Consider the following 21,413-nt stretch of genomic DNA (forward strand, 5'->3'; position numbering starts at 1 on the left):
ATCAATTAGTTAATCAATCAGACTGTCAATTAATCACAGTCAATCAACCAGTCATTCATTCAATCAATAAATATGCAAATCTATCAATTCATTAGTCAATCAATAATTCAGTCAATCAATAAATATATAAATCAAACTGTATTGTATCTGACTATTACCTAATACCTTAACTCATCTTGCTAGGACATTTGTTGCTGAGGTAAAACATTTAGCAAACTATAGAAATGCAAAACTCAAATAACTCTAGCTATAATTAAGATACACATCAGTTTATCATTGCTGTGAATGTTTCCAGTCAGTAGCATATACTTTTTCAATTAAGAAAAGTAAATAAAATAAAATAAATTAAGAAGCTTTGAATAACTAATGAACACAAACCAAATTTCAAACAAATTGGGTAAGTGTAAAATGTAAAGTAAAACAGAATGCAATAATTTGCAAATCAAATAAGTCTGTATTTTTTTATTATTAATAATAGAACATAGAAAACATGTGAAATGTTTAAACTGAGGAAACTTACCATTTTAAGGAAAATGTTTAATTTAATGGCTCCACACATCTCCAAAACGTTGGGACAGGGCAACAAAAGAATGGATAAGTAAGTTATTAAAAAGAAACAGCTGGAATAAATTTTGCAATTAATTAAGTATAATTGCCAACAGGTCAGTAACCAAATTATTATTTTCATTATGTATTAAAATGCATGGGGTTTAGAAACACCTCCAAAAATCATTGTCTGTAAACACAGTTTGCTGGGTCATTCACAAATGCAGGTTAAAGCTCTATAATGCAATACAGAATCCATATTTGAACATAAAGGCTGCCATCTTATTTGGGCCAAAATCTATTTAAAATGGACTGATGCAAAGTGGAAGACCATTTAATGGTCAGTCACGTACAAATTGTACATATTTTTTTTTTGGAAACATGGATTGGGTGTCCTTCAGACTAAAGAGGAGAAGGACCAACAGGCTTGTTATCAGTGCTCATTTCAAAAGCCTGCAGCTCTAATGGTATTATGGTGCATCAGGGCAGCTTTGAGAATGCAATGATATATATATACAGTTTTTAGAGCAACAATTGCTTTCATCCAGATGATGTCTTTTTTATGGAAGGCCTTGCATATTTCAGCAACACAGTGCTACACTGCCTGCTGTATCTATTACAACAGCATAGCTTCATAGTAAAAGAGTCTGGGTGATGATTTGGCATGCCTGCAGTCCAGACCTTTTAACAAATGAAAACATTTGGTGTATAAAAATTCAAAATGACCTTTTTTGGTTCCTTCACATGATACATTTCTTCAGTTTAAATATTTAATGTGTTTATTATGTTCGATTGTGAATAAAATATAGGTTTATGAAATCATGGCATTCTGTTTGTATTTACATTTTACCATGCCTTTTTTTTGGAATTGGGTTTATATATTCCGAATAGGCTAAAGTGAACTTTAAACCAGCCAAATGTTCTTTCCAACTAAAATTACTTATCTAATGCTCTTGAATAAAATGGCTGACCATAAAACAACTGTCATGAAGGCTTAAAGGCTCTTAACAATCATGTTATGCCATCTGTCCCTGCAGTATTTGCACTCAGCTGATCGGCATATGGGCTTGCTTAGGTAAAGAAACTATTTTATAATTTATTACAGCTTTTTGTTTTTAACAAATGTTTATAAGTTAATAAAGTCTCAACAAAACATTTTTATACTCAAGGTGGTTACTAGGTAAATGGACAGTGTAGTGCAATGGATACACTTACAGATATCATAAACTGATTTGTCTCATGATTATGAGAGAAAGTAAACAATCTTCCCTGCTAACTCCTTTCATAACACTGTGCTTTCAGTGTTAAATATGTTTAAAAGAACTACTAGTGTAACAATTGCAGAGTAAAGAGTAGGCCAAATGCTTAGGGCACAAGTGTTAAGCTGTGAAAAAAGCTGTTGCAGGCTGGAACGAATACAATTTCAGTCACTATTATAACACAAATATAAATATGGTAAAAACTTTCTTTCGGCTTCTCCCATTAGGGGTCGCCACAGCGGATCATCCGTATATATGATCCGCATGTTTGATTTGGCACATGTTTTTACGCAGGATGCACTTCCTAACGCAACCCTCCCCATTTATCCGTCTTGGGACCGGCACTAAGAGTGCACTGGCTTGTGCAACCCTAATGGCTGGGGTTGGTTCCTGACCGGGGATTTAACCCGGGCTGCAGAGCATCCTAACCACTAGACCACCAGGGAAAAGAGAATAACATTGGGCCTTTCTTGGCTACAGCAGAAAAACCCTACAGATTGAATTCTTTATTTCTTTTCTTTTTTTTAGTTTTAAGTCAGGTTACCATATTTATATTTGTAGGCCCAATATTATTCTCTTTTCTATTTATTTATTTGTTAACAAAATAGGCTTTGGCAAAGACAAAATTAATATATATATATATTATATATATGTGACAAAATTTTTTGTCTTTGCCAAAGCCTATTTTGTTAAAAAATAAATAAATAGAAAAGAGAATAATATTATATTATATTTTATATTATATTTTATATATATTATATTTTATATATATATATATATATATATATATATATATATATATATATATATATATATATATATATATATATATATAAGAAAAAAAAGAAAAAACATGAATTAATTTTAAAATATAATTGAAAACTATTTGAACTATTACTAATTTTTTCTATTTAAACAAACAAAAAAAAAAAATCAAATTTTTTTTCTCAATCGAATTTGACACCTTTGGCTTTGTGTATACTGGTACATCTGATTGAACAGATGGTTTGTAGCCTGTTTGTAATATAAGGGATCAAGAGTTAAAGGTATTTAACTGACAGGAAACAGGAAATAACTGCAGCAGACAGGGTGGGAAATGGAACATTGTTTGTGAGTAGTCATTCATTTAATATTAACAATGCAAAATTAAAAAGAAACATAATCTTCGTACACCTGTTAATCTGGTGAATGTAAGTATTAAGTCTGAATATGCCTAGTGATGCTTAATAATAATGTATGTATTTGCAGTTATGTGTTTTATGTTACAATATGGCAGGGCAATGACTCTAGTAACAGTGTCCAGTTGACAACTATAAAGACATTCAATAAGATTTTGCTTATAGTAACGTGTTATATTTCATTGGGTAATCCAAAAATACATAGTAAGCTTTAAACGCATGACAGGTGGTGATAATGGACACTAGAAGTATATAATGCTAGGACATTAATGCCCACTAGATGGCAGAGAGAACAAGTACATGTCCTAACCAGTTACAACTGGATTTGCTTACACTTTTTGGGCTAATAAGCACTAAAGCTAGATGGAGTCACTAGATGGAGCAATATGTCTTAGAATAGATAGTGTAGTGTGTGATACACAATGATATTCTTCATGTATGCTTGTTGTCTTAATTGAAAAAAGACAGTTAAAAAAAAATCTTTGAAAATGTAGAACATCAAGAAATTATTTTAGTGGGTCATTTACACTCAGCAGTTGTGTACTGAATAAAGACAACATCCACGTTTAATGCTGAGGAACTCAGATGTCAATTTTGAGGCATTCTAACATTAATATTTTACATATTATATATAACCTGCATGCTCTTGTCAGAGTATGTTTTATGTAACCCCCTGCTGCATTTTAGTGAGCATTTTTAAAAATACAAGGTTATGGATTCTCCAAAAAATCCTGGTCATTGTGCTTGAACCATGGTCCATTGTACTGGAACCCCAGGGCTTCCCCATGACCTTCATAGACAGCTGTTGTCACATCTCCTCACTGCTAATTGCACGTCTTTGTCCCTTTAGCAGCATCCTGGCCCACTGCTAGGCAAATCGGGGAGTGGTGGGGGTTATATGTTCCGGCTAAAACAAAGGCAAGTGCACACTGATGTATTTGAATACAGGAAAACAATAGAGAACATCAGGCTGCCTTTGGGAATCTGTAAAGGTTCATAATGGAGGAAGCATTACACACAAAGGACCAACCAGAGTGACAAAATAAAGAATAGGCTAGTGGGTGTGAATACTGTGAATACACTGAAGTCTAGAACAAAGGATATCAATTGGACTTTTACATTGTAGTAGTGCAAATAAACAGCCAATGTATAAAAAAATGGGTTTAGGTCATAAGTATAAAGCCCATTAATCACCCAAGCATACCGCATCCTTCCGATAATATAGAAAAACAAGTTGAAATTCAAAGCAAAGACAATGTGGGAAACTAAAAATTTTGTGGGAAACATTTTAAGTAGTACATAGCGAGGGCTGGGTGATTATAAGTGAACAAATCCAAGTAAAACTGATACAAGCCTCTCAGATGAGTGACAAATCATCCTCATTATTATAGTACAAAAGCTGGGAAATTCCCCCAACACATAGATCTCTTTGTATTATTTTTTCCTGTGATGTTTTTCTCAGTTATGTGCGTAGGAATGAACTGATATGAACCCACCAGAGTAAAGCTCTTAGCAGGGCTTGTACATTGTACATACATACTAAGTCATGTTGCAGACATGTGGTGTTACATGACACTTTCACTCCTCCTGATTTTAATTAAAAACACATGTAGATTTTCTGCACATTCTATCGACACAGCGGGTCATAACAATGTCTGTATTTTGGCTGTTTTTCCTCAATGCTTGCTGCTCTGGTTTTTCTTATTGTGTTAGATTTAGTTTTGAGCCTTTTCTGGATAGCCACACATTTTTGGGGTTTACTGAATCTGCTTGTGAAGTCCTAACCTTCTGATTGAATGCAATGGGAAATTCTCGAGGCAAATTCTCTATTCTCTAAGCTTGTTAGCCAGTGAATGAGAATCAAATGTTGATTCTTTTGAATAGGTTTTCTGGGGATTTCCCAGTTTCTTTAATCGAAAGTCAGTTTTCCAAAGTGTAAATCTGATCTGACTGTCCACCAAAGTATTGGTGAATTAAAAAGGTTTCTCCTGGACTTTGATTCAGATACTAACAACATATATGCATCAGTCTCTGAGACTTGTTAGCTACAGACAAGGACATGAAAAAACTCAGTGGCCAACCGTGAGTACAAACTCAAATCTTAAAATATTTTATTATTTCAGCAAGAGGGAGCTGCTATATATCCATATTTAATGCAACATGTTAAGATCTTCCCTGTCCCTGGAAAATGTGGGTCACATCTTCTGATAATTCACCAAACCTACCGGAAAACCAATTGTAATTCTCTCCTTAAATTGCTTTTGTCACCTGTAAGATTCTTCTATCCACAGAGTCTGGACTTTTTTCTCCATTGAGTCCACTGAAATGTTTTTTCAGTCCTTTGTCATCTCCAGAGTGGACTAATGCAACTGCAAGGTCTTCCCTTGTGGGCTATTAGACCTCCAGAATGCAAATAGCGTGCTTTAAATCTTTCCGACTTCTTCCACCTCACCCCATTCAGAAAAAATTTACCAGCCGTCACATACCTAAAGGCACACTGTAGACACTCAAGCATACTCGGCATCATGTTTCCTTCAAGGCTCTTGCATGGCTTGAATTGAACGCCCATTTTTCAAGATACAAGGAAGACATGCATCAAGTCGCTTCTGTCTGGATCCCCAGGTGGTGGAATGAACTCCACCTGGTTGTCTGAATGAATCACTGTCACTTTTCAAACAAAGACTGAAGGCCTACCTCTTTAGAGGACATTTGTAATAAATCCATAATGTTTATTACATACCATTATTACACACACACACACACACACACACACACACACACACACACACACACACACACACACACACACACACACACATGTATGTGATTATCTTAAAAATGATTTCTTTTTATAACACAAACCACAAAAAGCTGTGGTGATGTGCTGACATACTATCCATATCTGGACCTCTCAGATTCCTTTAATATTCTTGACGTTTTAGCTCACTGGCATTTGACCAAAGGCATGGCTCCAGCACTGTTCATTCATCCTCCCACAGATGGCATAGCTAAAGAGGAAGACTTCTTTCCTGTGGTGGAAATGGTCCAGGGATGCTTTTGTTTTCCATGGGTCCTGCAGACTGTGTATGAAAATTTGATGAACACAGTCTACACCGCAAGGCTGAGGTCATGTAAGTATTTAGTTTGTAGACTGGCAAATCTTTCAAACTCTCTGTTTACTGATATGTGTACATATTTCAGATTACAGCAGTTCATCACCACTGCCTATGTATATAAATCCGAGTAAATATTCTTTCAAACAGGATCTTGTTTTTGAATAGCCTTAGCAAAGATACCCATAACATGATATTCAATAAAACATAGGCTAACATTTGTCGTACATGTGTTTGGTATGTGTACTTCACTGAAAGGGAGTAGAAGAAAGGGATTATTTTTAGTGTTGAATAACTAAACCTGAAGATAAAGCTTTGCTTTACATCCAGGACCAGATCATTTATCAAGACTTGCATGGGCGTGACGGTTATGGAAGATCAGAATCTTTCCATTTAGGGAGTAAACCCACACATCCTCTGCTTAATCCAAGCTTATATTACATCCGCATGTAAATGCTTCAGAACGTGTAAATGCAATCTCTATCCTGCCAGAGATGAGGGTGAGTTTCCCTGATAAAATCACAGCCAGGATCTTTTAATGGATGATATGCCAAAATAATTGTGTGACATACCATGTACCTTAATGGTATGCAAAGAAATATACACACATTTGTAAAAAAGAAAACAGATCCTGCAACCAAAACATTTGTACTTAGAATTCTAAACCCTATTTAAATTAATTAATTAGGTTTTTTTTGTAACCATTAACAGTTGGTATCCTAGAAAATGTGGACCTGTGTATACTGTATATACATACAACACATCAATGGAAACTCAAAACTCATTTAATGAAAACAATTAGTTTAGTTTTTTTAATGTCTAATATTGCAGGGAAATGTCTAATGCACATGCACACACCATTATTGGCTCATTCAAAGGCTAACACTGGCCTCAAGATATTCAAATAAATCAAATTGAATCGAGAATCTTTCGAATAGGTTTAATTCATTGGCTAAATTTGCCTCAGGAAAATCTGAGACTGGGAAAAACTGAAAAAAAGAGGCTTTTTATGTTGGATCATAATGAAGCAAATTTTATATTGAAATATCAGATTGGAAAAATCACACTGCAATCACAAAGCTCAATGTCTAAACTGAACAATACTCAAAAAGTTGTTTAGATGTTATTGAATTGATTAGAGTTATGATTTACAGATTAGGAATGTATTGATTCCATTTGCATTATTTGTTATATAATAATGTGTATAGTTCTATATAAAGTCCATATAATAATAACAATAACAAGAAGAAGAAGGTTTTTGTTACATACACTAGATTGCATGTACACCTAATACATCATTGCCTCATACTACTGCAAAAAAAAGATAGAAAGACTCTTTTCTTTTCCCTTTTCTTTCCTTTTCTTTTTTTTTTTTCTTTTCTTCAGACTCCATGCTTTAGGAGTGTCGAGACAGGGCCATGCATAAAGTAGTCTCACAAGGCACTGTCTTTAGTTTTCTTAGTATTCTCAGGATGGTTATTCTCACAGCAGCCATGATTTACAAATAGCAGGGGACCATGAACTGGATCACAGCCATTAAGCACATTGATGGGACTTTGCAATACATCCTATGGGAACAAGAAGAATATGAGCTTTACACCGTCCTCGATCAAGATGTAATATTTATACTCAGAATTGAAGTTTAAGTGTATTTTTAAATCAAGGTCAAAGAGAAAATGCATAAAATCATCAAGACTTCCAGTTTTAAAACCTGCTACTTTGCATTCCTAAATTATTGCCCATTAGCTAGAAGGATATTTAAATGTATTTTAATAGTGCTGTGAACCAGCAGGAGAAACAGCTCAAGTTCTCACCATTCAAACCACCTTTTTGCATGAACCATGCCATGTAGAGTATTTTACTCAGAATTGTATTAAACATAGAAGTTAAAAACTTTACAGTGCTTAGCTTTTTTCTTTTACTAAATGATGAAGTGATGACTTGAAATGTATTCATTATTCCCAAATAAACAGGAACAAATGATTTTAGTCTTTCCACAGTTTTCAACAACAGCATTAAAATGTATATAAAACATGATTGTCTGTACATGTTCCCCAATAAAGGACATTTATCTTAGTGAACTCATTTCCTGAGAGAACTCATGTGAACCAGAAATCTTGCAGGTAGAGGGACATGGGCCTCTGCTTATAGGGGCCTCTTACACTACACAACTTTTCCCTGAAGACGGAACATAACTGACATAAAATAGGGGACACCACATTTCTGCTATAAAAGACTGCTTTAATAATACACAAGAAGTAATTGTTTACTCTTAACATCCAACCAGATACTGCAGTATATTAGAAAATGATCTAAAGTTGATGAAATAAAAATGATAAAGGTTCATCATGCAATGTCAGAGAAAACATTATGAGGTGTATATATATATATATATATATATATATATATATATATATATATATATATATATATATATAATATGAGGTATATTATAGCGTATTATATGTGTAGCAGATTCAAATACAAAGCACCATTTTTAAACCTGTTAAGCTATCTGCAGAAATTCTTACTGATTTTCCCCCAGCTGTGGTTGCCTTGGCTGTAAAAAATACCATGCAATAAAATTACTATTCTTATTACAGCATTTGATGTGGTATATGCAGATGCTGGCATGAACACACTCTGCATCTCTTGCTAGTTTGCAGTACTGAATGCTTTTATTGAATAGCGCTTTAATAAATAGCAGATTTTCTGCCAGCACTTTGATACGTTCTGATACAATGTGAAATTTTATAATTATTATTTTACAGTTTTACAGACTCTGGCATTCAATCCTTTATGCATACATATGTAACATGTTCTTTGACACATCTTTTACTGAAACAACTTTCTGACTACAAAAGAGGCATGTATTGAAAACATGTGGAAAAGTAATTCTGCTCTTTGTTCATGATTTGAAAAAGAAAAAAAAAGCTTCTGGACTGAAGCAAAAATTCCTTGCAAATACTCTGTGCTGAACATTCACAAATGCTCTTCCACTTGTCCTAATAGTCGTTGTAGTAGATTCATCTGCCTTTACCCTGGGTGCATCTATTTTGCCTCATGGGAGCCCCAGAGCTCATCCTGTCTCTGTTCTCACGTCCACACACCCGGTTAAATGTACTCACTTGCAGTGGGAGAGTCGCTCGCATCCCACTCACATGCACCTCCAGAGAGAAAGGGTTATGGTATATTCTCACTGTAAACTCCCCTTATTTGATGTCTTCGAAATTGTTCCTCTGTGATATTTTTGGATATTACAACTCATTCCTTTCAATGAAGTGAACAAATTTATATTAAGACTTTGCTCTTTTTTATTATGTAAGCAGTTTGCTGCTATCCTTCAGTTTTCCTTTAGAAAGTCAACTTTGTTATATATATATATATATATATATATATATATATATATATATATATATATATATATATATATATATTTTTTTTTTTTTTTTTTTACACATTATTTTCTTAACATTTTATAATGTTTTTGTCTCTTATTTGACTATTATGAGACCAATGTCTTCCTTAGGACCCTAGAGTATCTAAGTGATGCATTGCTAAATATAAAAAATCACATTAAAGCAGTAAAACACTATTGATTGTAAAGCATACTTCAAGTGAATACAGGCTCAGAGAAGACTACATAATTGCTGTATAATTGCTGTACACTTATGAGAATTACAGACTGTAATATGCTTTATTCAAATGCCCTGAATAAATGTGCAGGTTTACATCCCCAGTTCCCTTTTAGCCAGAATTTTCTAAATCTTTGGCCCATGTGGACTTATCATACTGGCAGCCAGGTGGGTAACAGACATGCCCAGTCCAATTCCATCTCCTTAAGCCAGTCAAGGGGGTTGTTAGTTAGTGAGTGAGTGTTGAATGGCTATGAAACACAATAATACAGAAAGATAATAAATGATGTAACCCACCATCAGTGTCATAATCTTCTTTTATCTCCAGAATAAGACAAGCAATATACACACATAAACTGTTCCCAGGAAAGGGGTTGGGCAACAATAGTATATTTTTAAGAAGATCGTGTTTTTTTAAACAATGTTTAGGAACTGAGTCCATGAACCTTAAAATAAGCTTTGTGATCAACTCCTGCCAAACCTTACCCTTCATCAAGACAAACCACAAAGAATCAGATCTAATCCCTGAGGCTAAGGTGTATTCTGCACACAGACAATACAGCCTAAGAAGAGGGTTAGAGTGGGTTATGATGAATGATGTCATTCAAGCTTTCCCCATCTAAAAACAAACCTCAGACTACTTAACTAAAAACCAACACTATACACAGATTTGTTTGATTTAGCAGTGCCATAAAGAATGCGGGTAGAATGCCCATTTACCCTACATGATCCTTGTGTGCAGCATCTTTTTTGATGTTTAACCCTTGTTCATTCTGGAAGCGTTTCTAATTTCATTACGAGTCAAGGGCATAGTAAGAGGCTAGGGATAATAAGACAGGAAATATAGACCTAAAAGACACACTCTGCCTTACGTGTGTACTATCTTTGCCAATCACCCACCCACTCCCACGGTTCAGTTCACACAGCTGGGGGCTATGGAGGAGGGGAACTTGGCCAAGTGTCTCTTACTCAGAACAGGCGGTGGGGAATAAGCCTGGTCAGTCCTGCAAGGATAACCGAGAAAGGCTAAGTCAGGGGGGAGGAATTCATTCATTCATTTTATTCATTTCCACTCTTTTACACCCCCAGCTCCATGTCCTTTCCTGCTGCTGATATGCATCTTAATACCTTTCACTTATTCTATTGCCCCATGTAAAGTAGAAAGGGTGAAAGCTGAAAGATCCTGCATCTCCTTTCCAGAGCTGAAAAACATCTGGTGCTTGGTAGCTTGAGAATATCTTCAGGACCAAAAAGCCTTAAGTGTATTAAGTTGCTGAAATGGTAGTAACGTTTATATTCTTTTACAAAACCTGGAAATTATGCTTTTCCAAATGTCCTTGGAGTGACCTGTCATCAGTCACAAACATTTACTAGTCATTAAATATTGAATCTGATGTGTCTGATATATTGAGCCTGTTTCTTGCAAGTGTTTCCTATTAACTCAACAACTACAAAACAGCATTTAAAACTTTCCCACACTCTACTTACAAAGGGGCATACTGTGATCAAGACCACTTGTCAAGCAACAGCTACAATTTATCTAGGTTGCCTCCATGACACTTTAATACACTGACCTATGAAAAGGCCCAGTGACCTCTTTGTGGGATTTTTAACTTTCAGTCCTAAGTCAAGGTCAGCTCATCAGATCTAAATCCTCCAATAAATTAGTGCACCATAAATGGAAACACTCTTATCTACAAAAATGTTTGCTTAAATGCATGAGATTGGGCTGGAATTAGATTGTATGTTTTTTACTCCAAAACCATGCCATTTTTTTGGCTGTCAACATGAGAGCATATATAAAAAAAAGTGGGGGGGAAAGCATAATATTGGCCATAACTATGGCATCTAGGCAAAGCAGGATGAGTTCCCTCCCACTCTCTCCTTCTCCCACCCCCTTTACTTGGCTGTTTCCACCCCACGTACTTACTCGTAGGGTGTAGTAATTCAGAGGCACACTGTGTGTGAAAGCTGCTACACACATAGAGACTCCTGGAAGAGCAACATGCTCAGGTTACTTCATCACTGCTTAATAGCTGTGTGCTTGGTGAGGTTCTTGATGCGCCTGCCACTCTGCTGTGGTAAGTGTTAAAACAGAGTAACTGTAAGTGTATGCATGTATGTATGTATGTATGTATGTATGTATGTATGTATGTATGTATGTGTGTGGGTGTGCTTACACACATGTATACATTGGGGAAAATGGAAAAGAGTGAGTTAAACAGAAGAGAGAAATTATGAAGTACATGCATGTCAGAACATTCCCCATATTCTTGTTAGGTCTTGTTTGGTGCCGTATAAGAATACATACATGGTTAAGTCCACATGTGCAGATACTTGCTGGAGGACAAGTGCATGTTTCTGAAGTGCACTTGTGATTGGACAATTAGATCTGGGTTGAGGATTAGAGCAAATGTTTCCACATGTTACTGTTCAGGACAGAGGTTTATAACAAGTGGGATGATTGAATGGGACAAATCTCTGTGTCCTAAGTGAGATCATCTTTAGTGACCAGAATACAAAAAAAACCAAACAAACATGGATTAATCTTTGCCTTCTCGTATTTTTTTTTTTTTTTTAAGTTTATGTAAATTTTGCGATCTCAGCACACAGTAGTGAGGTGCATTTAGAAGAGCAGTAGCATGAGGAAGTTTACTGTTAGAGGTAAGCATAGAGAAATAATATAATAAATATAATCAATTAATTTATCTTAAACCATCCTTTTTTTTAATATCCCAAAATAGAAATTTGTAAATATACGGTGCCACACAATTTAACCGAAAAATTAAGTAAAAATAACAACAAAAGACATGATTAGGTATAATTTTTGCTCATTGAAAGCATATTAAGCATTTGATATAAATTTCAGAATGCTCTTCAGACAAATTAAAAAAAAAAAAAAAAAAAGTAAATGAAAGTGCGTTGTCTGTCTGTGCAATGCGGTTTCTCAGGCATTAAAGACGGCCCTGGGGTTAGACAAATCGGGGGGGGGGAATGACATAATCCCGACACACAGCTGCTTCTTGTTGAACGCCTCTGTCCTGTGCCGCTCTAGCAGGTCTTTCTATTCTTAGTCACAGAACCACACAAAAAGCAAAAAAAAAAAAATTATAAAAAAGGGTTTGTCATCTGCTCCACAGCGCCCTCGTGGATGTCTATAAAGGCAGTGAGAAACAAGGTTTCAGCAGCATTTCTGATGTGACTCATTAACTGGCTTCTGAACATATGTGACTGTCACACTGTTTAACCCAGACTGAGATGAGTTTTTATCAAGAGAAACAGAGTATTGTGTTTATAGTGATCGCAGAATTTAAACAGTGCAGAAGATATCACTAAGATCTTTAAGCCCTGTAAACTTTGTATCCATCACTCATGTTCTCAGCTGTGCGACAGGATGTGCAGAAACAGTCATCTTCTGATGTAAGGAATCGTCAAACTTTGTATAACAATGGGCATCCATTTTGTTGTACATTTTAAGTTAGTTATATGTCATATTGAACATTTTTATACCACTTTAAATGTTGTTTCAAACCAAATTTGGAGTAATGGTATACCACTTCTAAAACATTGTTAAATATAATTAAAAAAATTTAAACTTTGCCATCTTTTAAGGCAGGTTTTAACCTGTGAAAGTTTTTGCTGTTGTCTAGCCACTTTAGATGACTTTTCATTTTGTTATGCTGACATGTCTTGGCATGTGTTAACTTAACACTAGGTAACTAACGGTAGCCTCAGTTTAACAAACTCCCTGGATTCAGTCTCTGAGTATGTATTATCCAGTATGTGACATGACATCATGTTTTCAAAACAAATGCAATTGCACAACTGGAAAAAAGTCATATTTAAGATAATATAGTACTTTTTTTTACATATAGAATTAGTAAACTCTTATTTCTTGCTAACATTCAAGACTAACATGAAAGGATGAAGGTAGATTTCTGTTAAAAAATCCTTATTTGGGAGATGGTATCTCAACTTATAGTCACACTCATAAACTTTCTTGCTTGTTTTGGCACGTTCAGAAGATAACCTGATAAATTCCATGAGACTTTACTGGGATCAGGTTACATCAGCTCTGTAACTGACCAGGGTTTTACTGTGAATTGTGATTTGAAGGGAAAAGACCCTGCAGCTTTAAAAATATATGATGATGATGTATGTGCATTCTTTCCTCTAAGTTCAAACGTGTTTCTCAGGACATGGTTTCCTTCTGAATTTTTTTTTAGATTTCTCCATTTTCCAGCTGTTTGTTTGGTAATTGTGACTGTCTACATTTTGATTTATTTGCACTACATGTGGTTTCCCATCCAGAGGTTAAACAATATGTGGAACTGTTTTTTTTTTTTCCTCAAATGCTCAGAAATCTTGGTTTGGTTAATGATATACAGAGAAGGAGTGAGGGAGAAACATGAAGTTATAACATGCACATGGGGTAAAATACTTGGTAGTGTTTGGATAATACTGTGACTGAAGCAGGAATCAGTTTACTGTTATGGTAATTTTTTAAGTGAGGGGAAGATGTTTAAGGGAGTTTTCTTAAGTGCATTCACCCTAAAACAATTAACCAAGTTGAAACTGAAATATGGCCTTTCAAAACTTTGAGAAATTATCGAATAAGCTGACAGAGTTCAAGATATTTCTAGACTAAAGCGCTAAGCTGTCTCATATAATAAAATTAATAGCAGACATCTTTTTTATCCTGCTACTTTTAAATAGACAGCACATTCTTACACACTGGCTAGACACTTTCGCCACATCTTACAGCATTTTGCCCCATGCTGTTTATTATCCTAATTGTATATTCTGAATCCAGTTAATAGTTCTCAGCCTTGTTTCACCCTTGGCTCTTAAGCTGGCTCATGGCGTGGGGTATCATATAAGACAGCCCAAACTTGTAGCTCATAGCTTGTAGAAAGTCTTATCACTTGTGACACCTGCACCAAGCACTGTGCAAAACAACCTCTGTTGTGAAATGAACAAATGAATACATGAACATTTATTTAAAGCTTACCATTTATGTCTTGTTCCGTGAAGGCTGTTTTCTGTTAAGTCAGTTAAGTCAGGCTGAGGAGAATCTCTAATGGTCTTGGCAACATGCCATCAACCAAAACATAAGGGCCATGTCTTAACTTTAGCACAGAACAAGGTCTTAGAAATTTGAAATGCAAAGTCCATCTGTTGTAAGGCCAGATCTGGTAAATAACACATCCCAGGGTCTGTTCTGCAGCCCACTTTAAAAGATATATGACCAGCACAGGGTCCGGTTGTTTACAGTGTCATAAAAAACTCAAGTTAGAACATGGACGGAACTGAGATTCCAATAGAGATGCAGGGGATAGGAATATCAAGTAGATAAAGGAGAATGCTTTTGAAAATCACAAATTATTACTAATATTTTACCAACATCACCACTTACACCAAGCTCCATAAACAAAACAAGGCACCCAGATAAAAATATAGCCAATAATTATAAAGAGAAGTGGATTGTATACTACTTTGTGAATATTTACCATATTCCCTAAAGAATTATTCTAGGTCTAACAAAAAGCCTGACAGATTATTTATTCAGCTTCTTCGCTGGATGAGGAAGTGGTTTCTCAGGGTCAGTTCTCATTTTTATTTTTGAACCCAAACCAAGGGAAAGATCGGGACTTACTATACAAATACTCTATATGTCAAGGTTACAAGCTAACCATGGATTTAATGGTTTCTGTAGAATAATGCAGGCAGCAGAAAGCACTTCTTTATTTTACGTATTTCTGTTGTTTGGTCTTTAGTTTTCCTAGTTCTTTTTGTGAGTCACCCAACTTGTCTGAGGTGACCCACTAGTGTCACATAAAGTACCATTCAAGGAGAACTTTTATCCCGAACATGTTAAACCTGGGAACATCTGGGAGTGTGGGAAGTTGGGTCATGTTAAAACCCTTTCTAAGAATAATGTCTGAAACAGGACACCTTCTAGTTCGAATGTTTCAAATGACCCATGATGATCCACCACAGCCTGTTGACTAGTGTTTCATATATTGTGTTGTCATACTGGACATTACTACGTGAACTCGATCTTCATAAAGGTGTCATGCTGGAGATTGGAGGCCTTTGCTTTCAAGGATATGAGATAACCATCCTTGTCATGAGGTCTGACAGAAACGTTCTTGACAGCTGCCATTGTTTTCTCTTCATTCATTCTGCAACAGAATGGTAATTCCACACCTGGACAAATATCATGTCAGGATATATCACACTCACATAAATGACAAATGGCAGTAAGAAGGCGCAAGATACAGGGAGCTAGAGTTACCAATTATAGTCTTCTACTACCACTTTTTGGAACTTTTTTTTTTTTTTGGAAGACATGTAAAAACATGTTAAATGAGTGAAAATGATAGTATTCAGATGCATCTGGTGAACTGAATTAAAAACAAAAACAGTGATGTTTAAATTCTCAGGATGACAGGTCCAGATTTAGCTTATTATATATATTTTTTATTACTTTCTAGTTTCAATAAAATGTGCTTTAAGATGAATAGTTGAACAATAAGTTGCTACTGGAAGGTATAAGTTGCTAGAATATAATAAATCAACATAATGGTGATGTGATGTTCAGACCTTTACTGGACTATCCAGTTATTTTCAGGATATATCACATAAACTGATTGCAATATCCATCTAAATTTTACCTTATTTTTTCTTCACAGCTCAATATGAATATGATACTACTTTACCACCAGATTATGACTACAATGCCACATTTGAATACAATTTCTTCAGTACGTATCTTTTATCCACCACAGTTTCATATCTTTTTTTTTATTCATCTTATTGTTTCTAACATGAAACATTTTATTCGTTTTTTAATGTATACTTGGTGAATTTTTTGACTACCCTTTTCTGAATAGGCAACAGCAGCAATGAAGATCTAGAGATTTTCATTAGAGAAAAGGAATCTGAAGATGAAACTACTGCGTTCAATACACCAAACAAGGTGCAAAAACCACTTCTTCTTACATATTTTAAAATTATTTTTATGATGTTTCCCTGTTTGTAAAAAATAGTGAATTTGTGATTTAGTGATAGTCATTTTTTTTTTCAAGATCAAAATAACATGAACTCTTGATCAAAGATAGCAGGAGTTTCTACAATTTGCAAGGATTACTTATGCTGACCAAGAAATGTGGTCAGTGTCGGAAATGCATACTCAACGTTTTTTTCCGCCATGGTTTTATGTGAATAAACCACAAAATAACAAAAGTTGTGAAATAGCTGGACCATCTGCTGAACCATCTGGCCAAGCTCAAGCATGTTTCTCCTCTAATAGGAATGCCTGTTGGGATTTATACAATATAATTACAGTATTAAATCACTTCAAAAATTCGTTTTTTTAGATTGTGTAGGAGTGGCAGTACAGAAATGACTGACTTATTGCTGAAGGAGAAAATATAAACACATTGCTTCCATTATTATAAGACTATAGTATCTTAGTTCCCCCAACGCCATGCCAAGGCTGCAAAACTAAACAATGCAGATGACAGCGAGTTTGTCAGTTCTAATAGATACACAAGATCATTTCCCCTAGCATTCACCTCACACTTTTTAATCTGGCAACCTAAACAAATGTCTCTGCACTGGGTTTAAAAAAAGGTTGGAAAAACAGACCCTTTAAGATAAATTCATACTAAAACTCGACCAGGCGAATTCCTAGCATGTTGCAATCACCATAAAGGTCAGAATAGCACACTGCTATGGTCACATTCCTGTTATATGAAATGATAATGAATGTGATTAGCTTGGTAAAAAATTTTTTAATCAGATATAGAGTTACTGCTGGAGCAACGATAAGGAAGAATCGTAAGCAAGTCACTCTTGAAATATTCACTTTTGCCATTCACAGCCTTCTCCATGAACTAGAGCCAGCATGCAGAGGAGTACAGGACAGTCATCCATAACAAAAATAGAGTTGCTAATCTCTTTTAACAGACTGCTCTGTTTGCTGTCAGACACCAAATGCTTTCAGATCTCTGATTTAAGACATGAGGTTTTAATGGCTTACATTGTGCCTGCCATGTGCAGCAGCAATCTATATATTACAATAGCATTTGTTTGACAATCTTTTATTTTTGCTTTAGATGGATTTAAGATATTTCATGTTGTGAATTTCATTTCCTTTTAAAGCTGCAATAAACACAGTTAAATCTAAATAAACATTGAAAAACATTCAAATTATCTAAATACAATGTGGAAGATGAACAGAATATAGATTTGGTAACAAGACAAAGTACATAAGTACATTTAAACTCATCAGAAGTGGTAACATCAACTATAATATTACATGCCTTATAGGTTTTCTGTCCTGCAATTTAAGTTTTCAACAAGCATTCTCCAGTATACAGTATTTCAAACACATTTTCTTTTTGCTTTAGATTACATAGGATAATAGAACAATTTCTCTTAAAGATGTTACATGTAACTAGTCAACATTTAGTTAAGATTTTAAGAAAGAATGTTGCTGGTAATGATACATCTATTAACACAGCTGCTCTTCTTTAATCATCCCAGGGCTTTAGAACAGAATATCCAAGCTTCCTGCTCATACTGATCCTCACTGCTCATCCCCTGCTCAGAGTCCTATAGGACACACAGGGCACCATCACACAGAAGTACATGAGGTGAGTGAAATGACCACTGTGCATTTCTTATTTGTTCTTATGTCACGTCGTCCATGTGATTATTTGCCTTGCAGCGGTAAAATACTGTATTGATGTAATTATTTTTACTGCCAACAGAGGGCAATCAAAGCCTACCTAGGCTATAAAATATTATTAATTGCATGAAATATGCTAATCAATATGATATTAACATTATATACAAGACAATAATAGCAAAAGATTCTCTGTATACTACCAAAATGCCCAACTTGGAACCCTTATTAAAAAACAAAAACAAAAAAAACATAACCATATTAATATAGAACCATAATGGACTATAAAATCGTTACCATTTTTACAATAAAAATCACGACCCATCAGTATCAAAATTTTATATCAAAGTTCAGTATATATATATATATATATATAGTATAAGTAGTAAGTATATATAAGTAGAAGTACAGATACTCATGTTTTAAAATACTATGGTAAAAGTTAAAGTACTGACTATTCTTTTTTCTCAAGTTAAAATGAAAAAGTTTGGGCTCTGACATGGACTTAAGTAAAAAGTACCCATTACTACCTGTTTTAGTGTCACGCTGGTAACTGGACCTCACGTCATGTTAACATTAGGGCTGTCAATCGATTAAATTATTGAATCACGATTAATCATATCATTTTTATGAGTTAACTCATGATTAATTACAACTTAATCGCACCGATTAATTACAACTTAATACTTTAATACTTTAAGTTTTTAATACTCTAATCAACATGGGCATGGACAAATATGGATGCTTTTTGCAAATGTATGTTTATTATTAGTGAAATCATCCTCAAACTAGGACATAAAAACTAAATTTTCTTGTAAATATTTTCAAGAAAAAAAGTAATTATTTAGGATAATTCAGGATTAATGAGGTGATACCGGAGAAACTGTATCTCTTCTATCTTTTATACACATTACATAATTAGAGAATATTTGTTTGATTTGAATTGGTTTACTTAAAGGTAGACATTTCGATTCATATATGATAGTAGGCTTTCTATTCATATATGTACTATGTCTGTGAGGCAAGTATTCAGTGAGATTCAGGTTGTTTTATTTATGTGTGTGAAGAGAGATGACAGAGACATAGACAGCAAAGCACGCAACCTGTCTGTTTTCTTTATTTTACAGAATCACAGTGTTTTGTTGTTATTATGAGTGTGTGCAAATAAAAGACCCTTTACAGATTGGAATGGTGTATTGCTCTTATCTGCACAATCGAAAAGTTAGAGCAATTTAAGTTTGTTTCGGTGTTATGAGGAAAAAACTGCCACAAAATGCGCCGGTGCGTTTGTCGACTTCAGAGGGTTCATTTGTGAATCATTTAAGACTTGGCACATCAGTGAAACAAATGTTTATTGATTCAAAATTATTTATAGTGGAGTTTATTTATTTATAATTTTTTTATATTTGAGTAAAGAACGGATGTTGTGTTACACATACACACAGAGGACATTACATTTGTTTCTATTTTGACTATGTTTCTTCTTTTCCTAGGTCCCAAAGGAAATACAGAAATGGACAAACATCCAAATTGCAAGACTAAGCAGATTGACACAGAGGAAGAGAGGCACACAGACATACTCAAACAAGCATACTCTCATGTTATAGAAGCAGCTATAACCTGTTCTAGTCTTGCACTGCAGTAATGATGCAAACTGGAGACACTGCAAGACACCATCTCATCTATTAAGCAAAAACAGAGACACAAAGAAAGTGTAAGACACACAACTGTACGGACTACTGGAAACACAAATGTAGCTTATGTTTAGTTACACAAAATATGCCTTATAATAAGCGGGACAGAAAATTTGGCTAAACAGGCATAGACAAATTAAGACAATAGATTTATGAATGTAAGACAATGCTGCAAAGAATGAAACTAGCATCAGTGCTGCAGTGTGTTTTGCTCTCTGTGGGTCCACATGCATTGTCTACACATTTTGCATCATTTTACATCAGTTCATTATGCACACTGCAACAAGTCCAGTCTGTTTCTCTCAGGCCACCTCATACCTGAAAAATATTAACAACGGAAATTAAAAAATGATATTTGATACTAACTTAATACCATTTAGGTCAATCAAAAATACATTACTTTTTACTACTCTTTTATACTTATTCATTATACAGTAAACTGATTTTTGTATTACTTTAGCAACATAGACACTGTGAATGTCAGAGCAAAAAGTAAAAATCTTGATAAGTCTTAAACAATGCATACATTAGCGTACACACAGGCACTTTCCTAAGCAAATGCACTTCTTTTCCTTAGCACCATTTTCTTAGTGCTCCTAAGTAGATCTACCCATATGAAAATATCATATGCATTTCACACATGATCATGTATCACTTTTTCCCATGTGAGTAAGATGTAATCCTATGTGAAAAACATGTACATTTGCATTAAGATAAATATAAAAATGCATAGGTGGAATTTAATAAAGAAAAAAAAAACGATGAATTTACTATCATATAACATTCCATGATAATTAAAAACAAAACAAATAAACAGCCACAACAACACAAATCACATGTATATAATGTAATTATTTACAGGTGAAGTTTATGTGACGTTGTTTTGGGTAAATGCTTTAAGTATGCTTTGAAGACAAACAATTGCATGTTTTATTGACCTGTCACAATTTCAATTTTTTAGTTTTAATGACCTAATGTCACTGTTCTTAATAAATTATTTTTTTTTTTACTTAAATCTATAAAGAGATGTTTGTTTAACATGGTCTATCACATGGCTAAATCTTAACAAATTGTACCAAACATGCTTAGAAGTAATAACATTTTTAGAAATGCTTTATGATGAGCACACTGTATCAGTATCAGTTATTTGGGGTTGGGATGTTGGGTTCTTGCTGAAACATTCTAGCTTTTACATGTCATTAATGGAGCAGAAGATCTGACACAAACAGCTTACGGCTAGAAAACTACTCTGTGAATATAAACCTTACATCCAGCAAGATACTGACAAAGGAA

The 21,413-nt window shown here is 34.6% G+C and overlaps 1 long non-coding RNA gene across 1 annotated transcript; it reads left to right on the forward strand.

Moving 5' to 3' along the window:
• The first annotated feature begins 11,661 nt into the window (after positions 1 to 11,661).
• LOC124375868 lies at positions 11,662 to 21,243 on the forward strand. Its single transcript, XR_006923736.1, has 5 exons — positions 11,662 to 11,812; positions 16,427 to 16,498; positions 16,628 to 16,713; positions 18,285 to 18,394; positions 19,920 to 21,243. It is a non-coding gene; the product is annotated as an uncharacterized LOC124375868 (long non-coding RNA).
• Positions 21,244 to 21,413: the final 170 nt, after the last annotated feature.

This window comes from Silurus meridionalis, chromosome 22 (assembly GCF_014805685.1).
Source record: "Silurus meridionalis isolate SWU-2019-XX chromosome 22, ASM1480568v1, whole genome shotgun sequence".
Taxonomy (NCBI): domain Eukaryota; kingdom Metazoa; phylum Chordata; class Actinopteri; order Siluriformes; family Siluridae; genus Silurus; species Silurus meridionalis.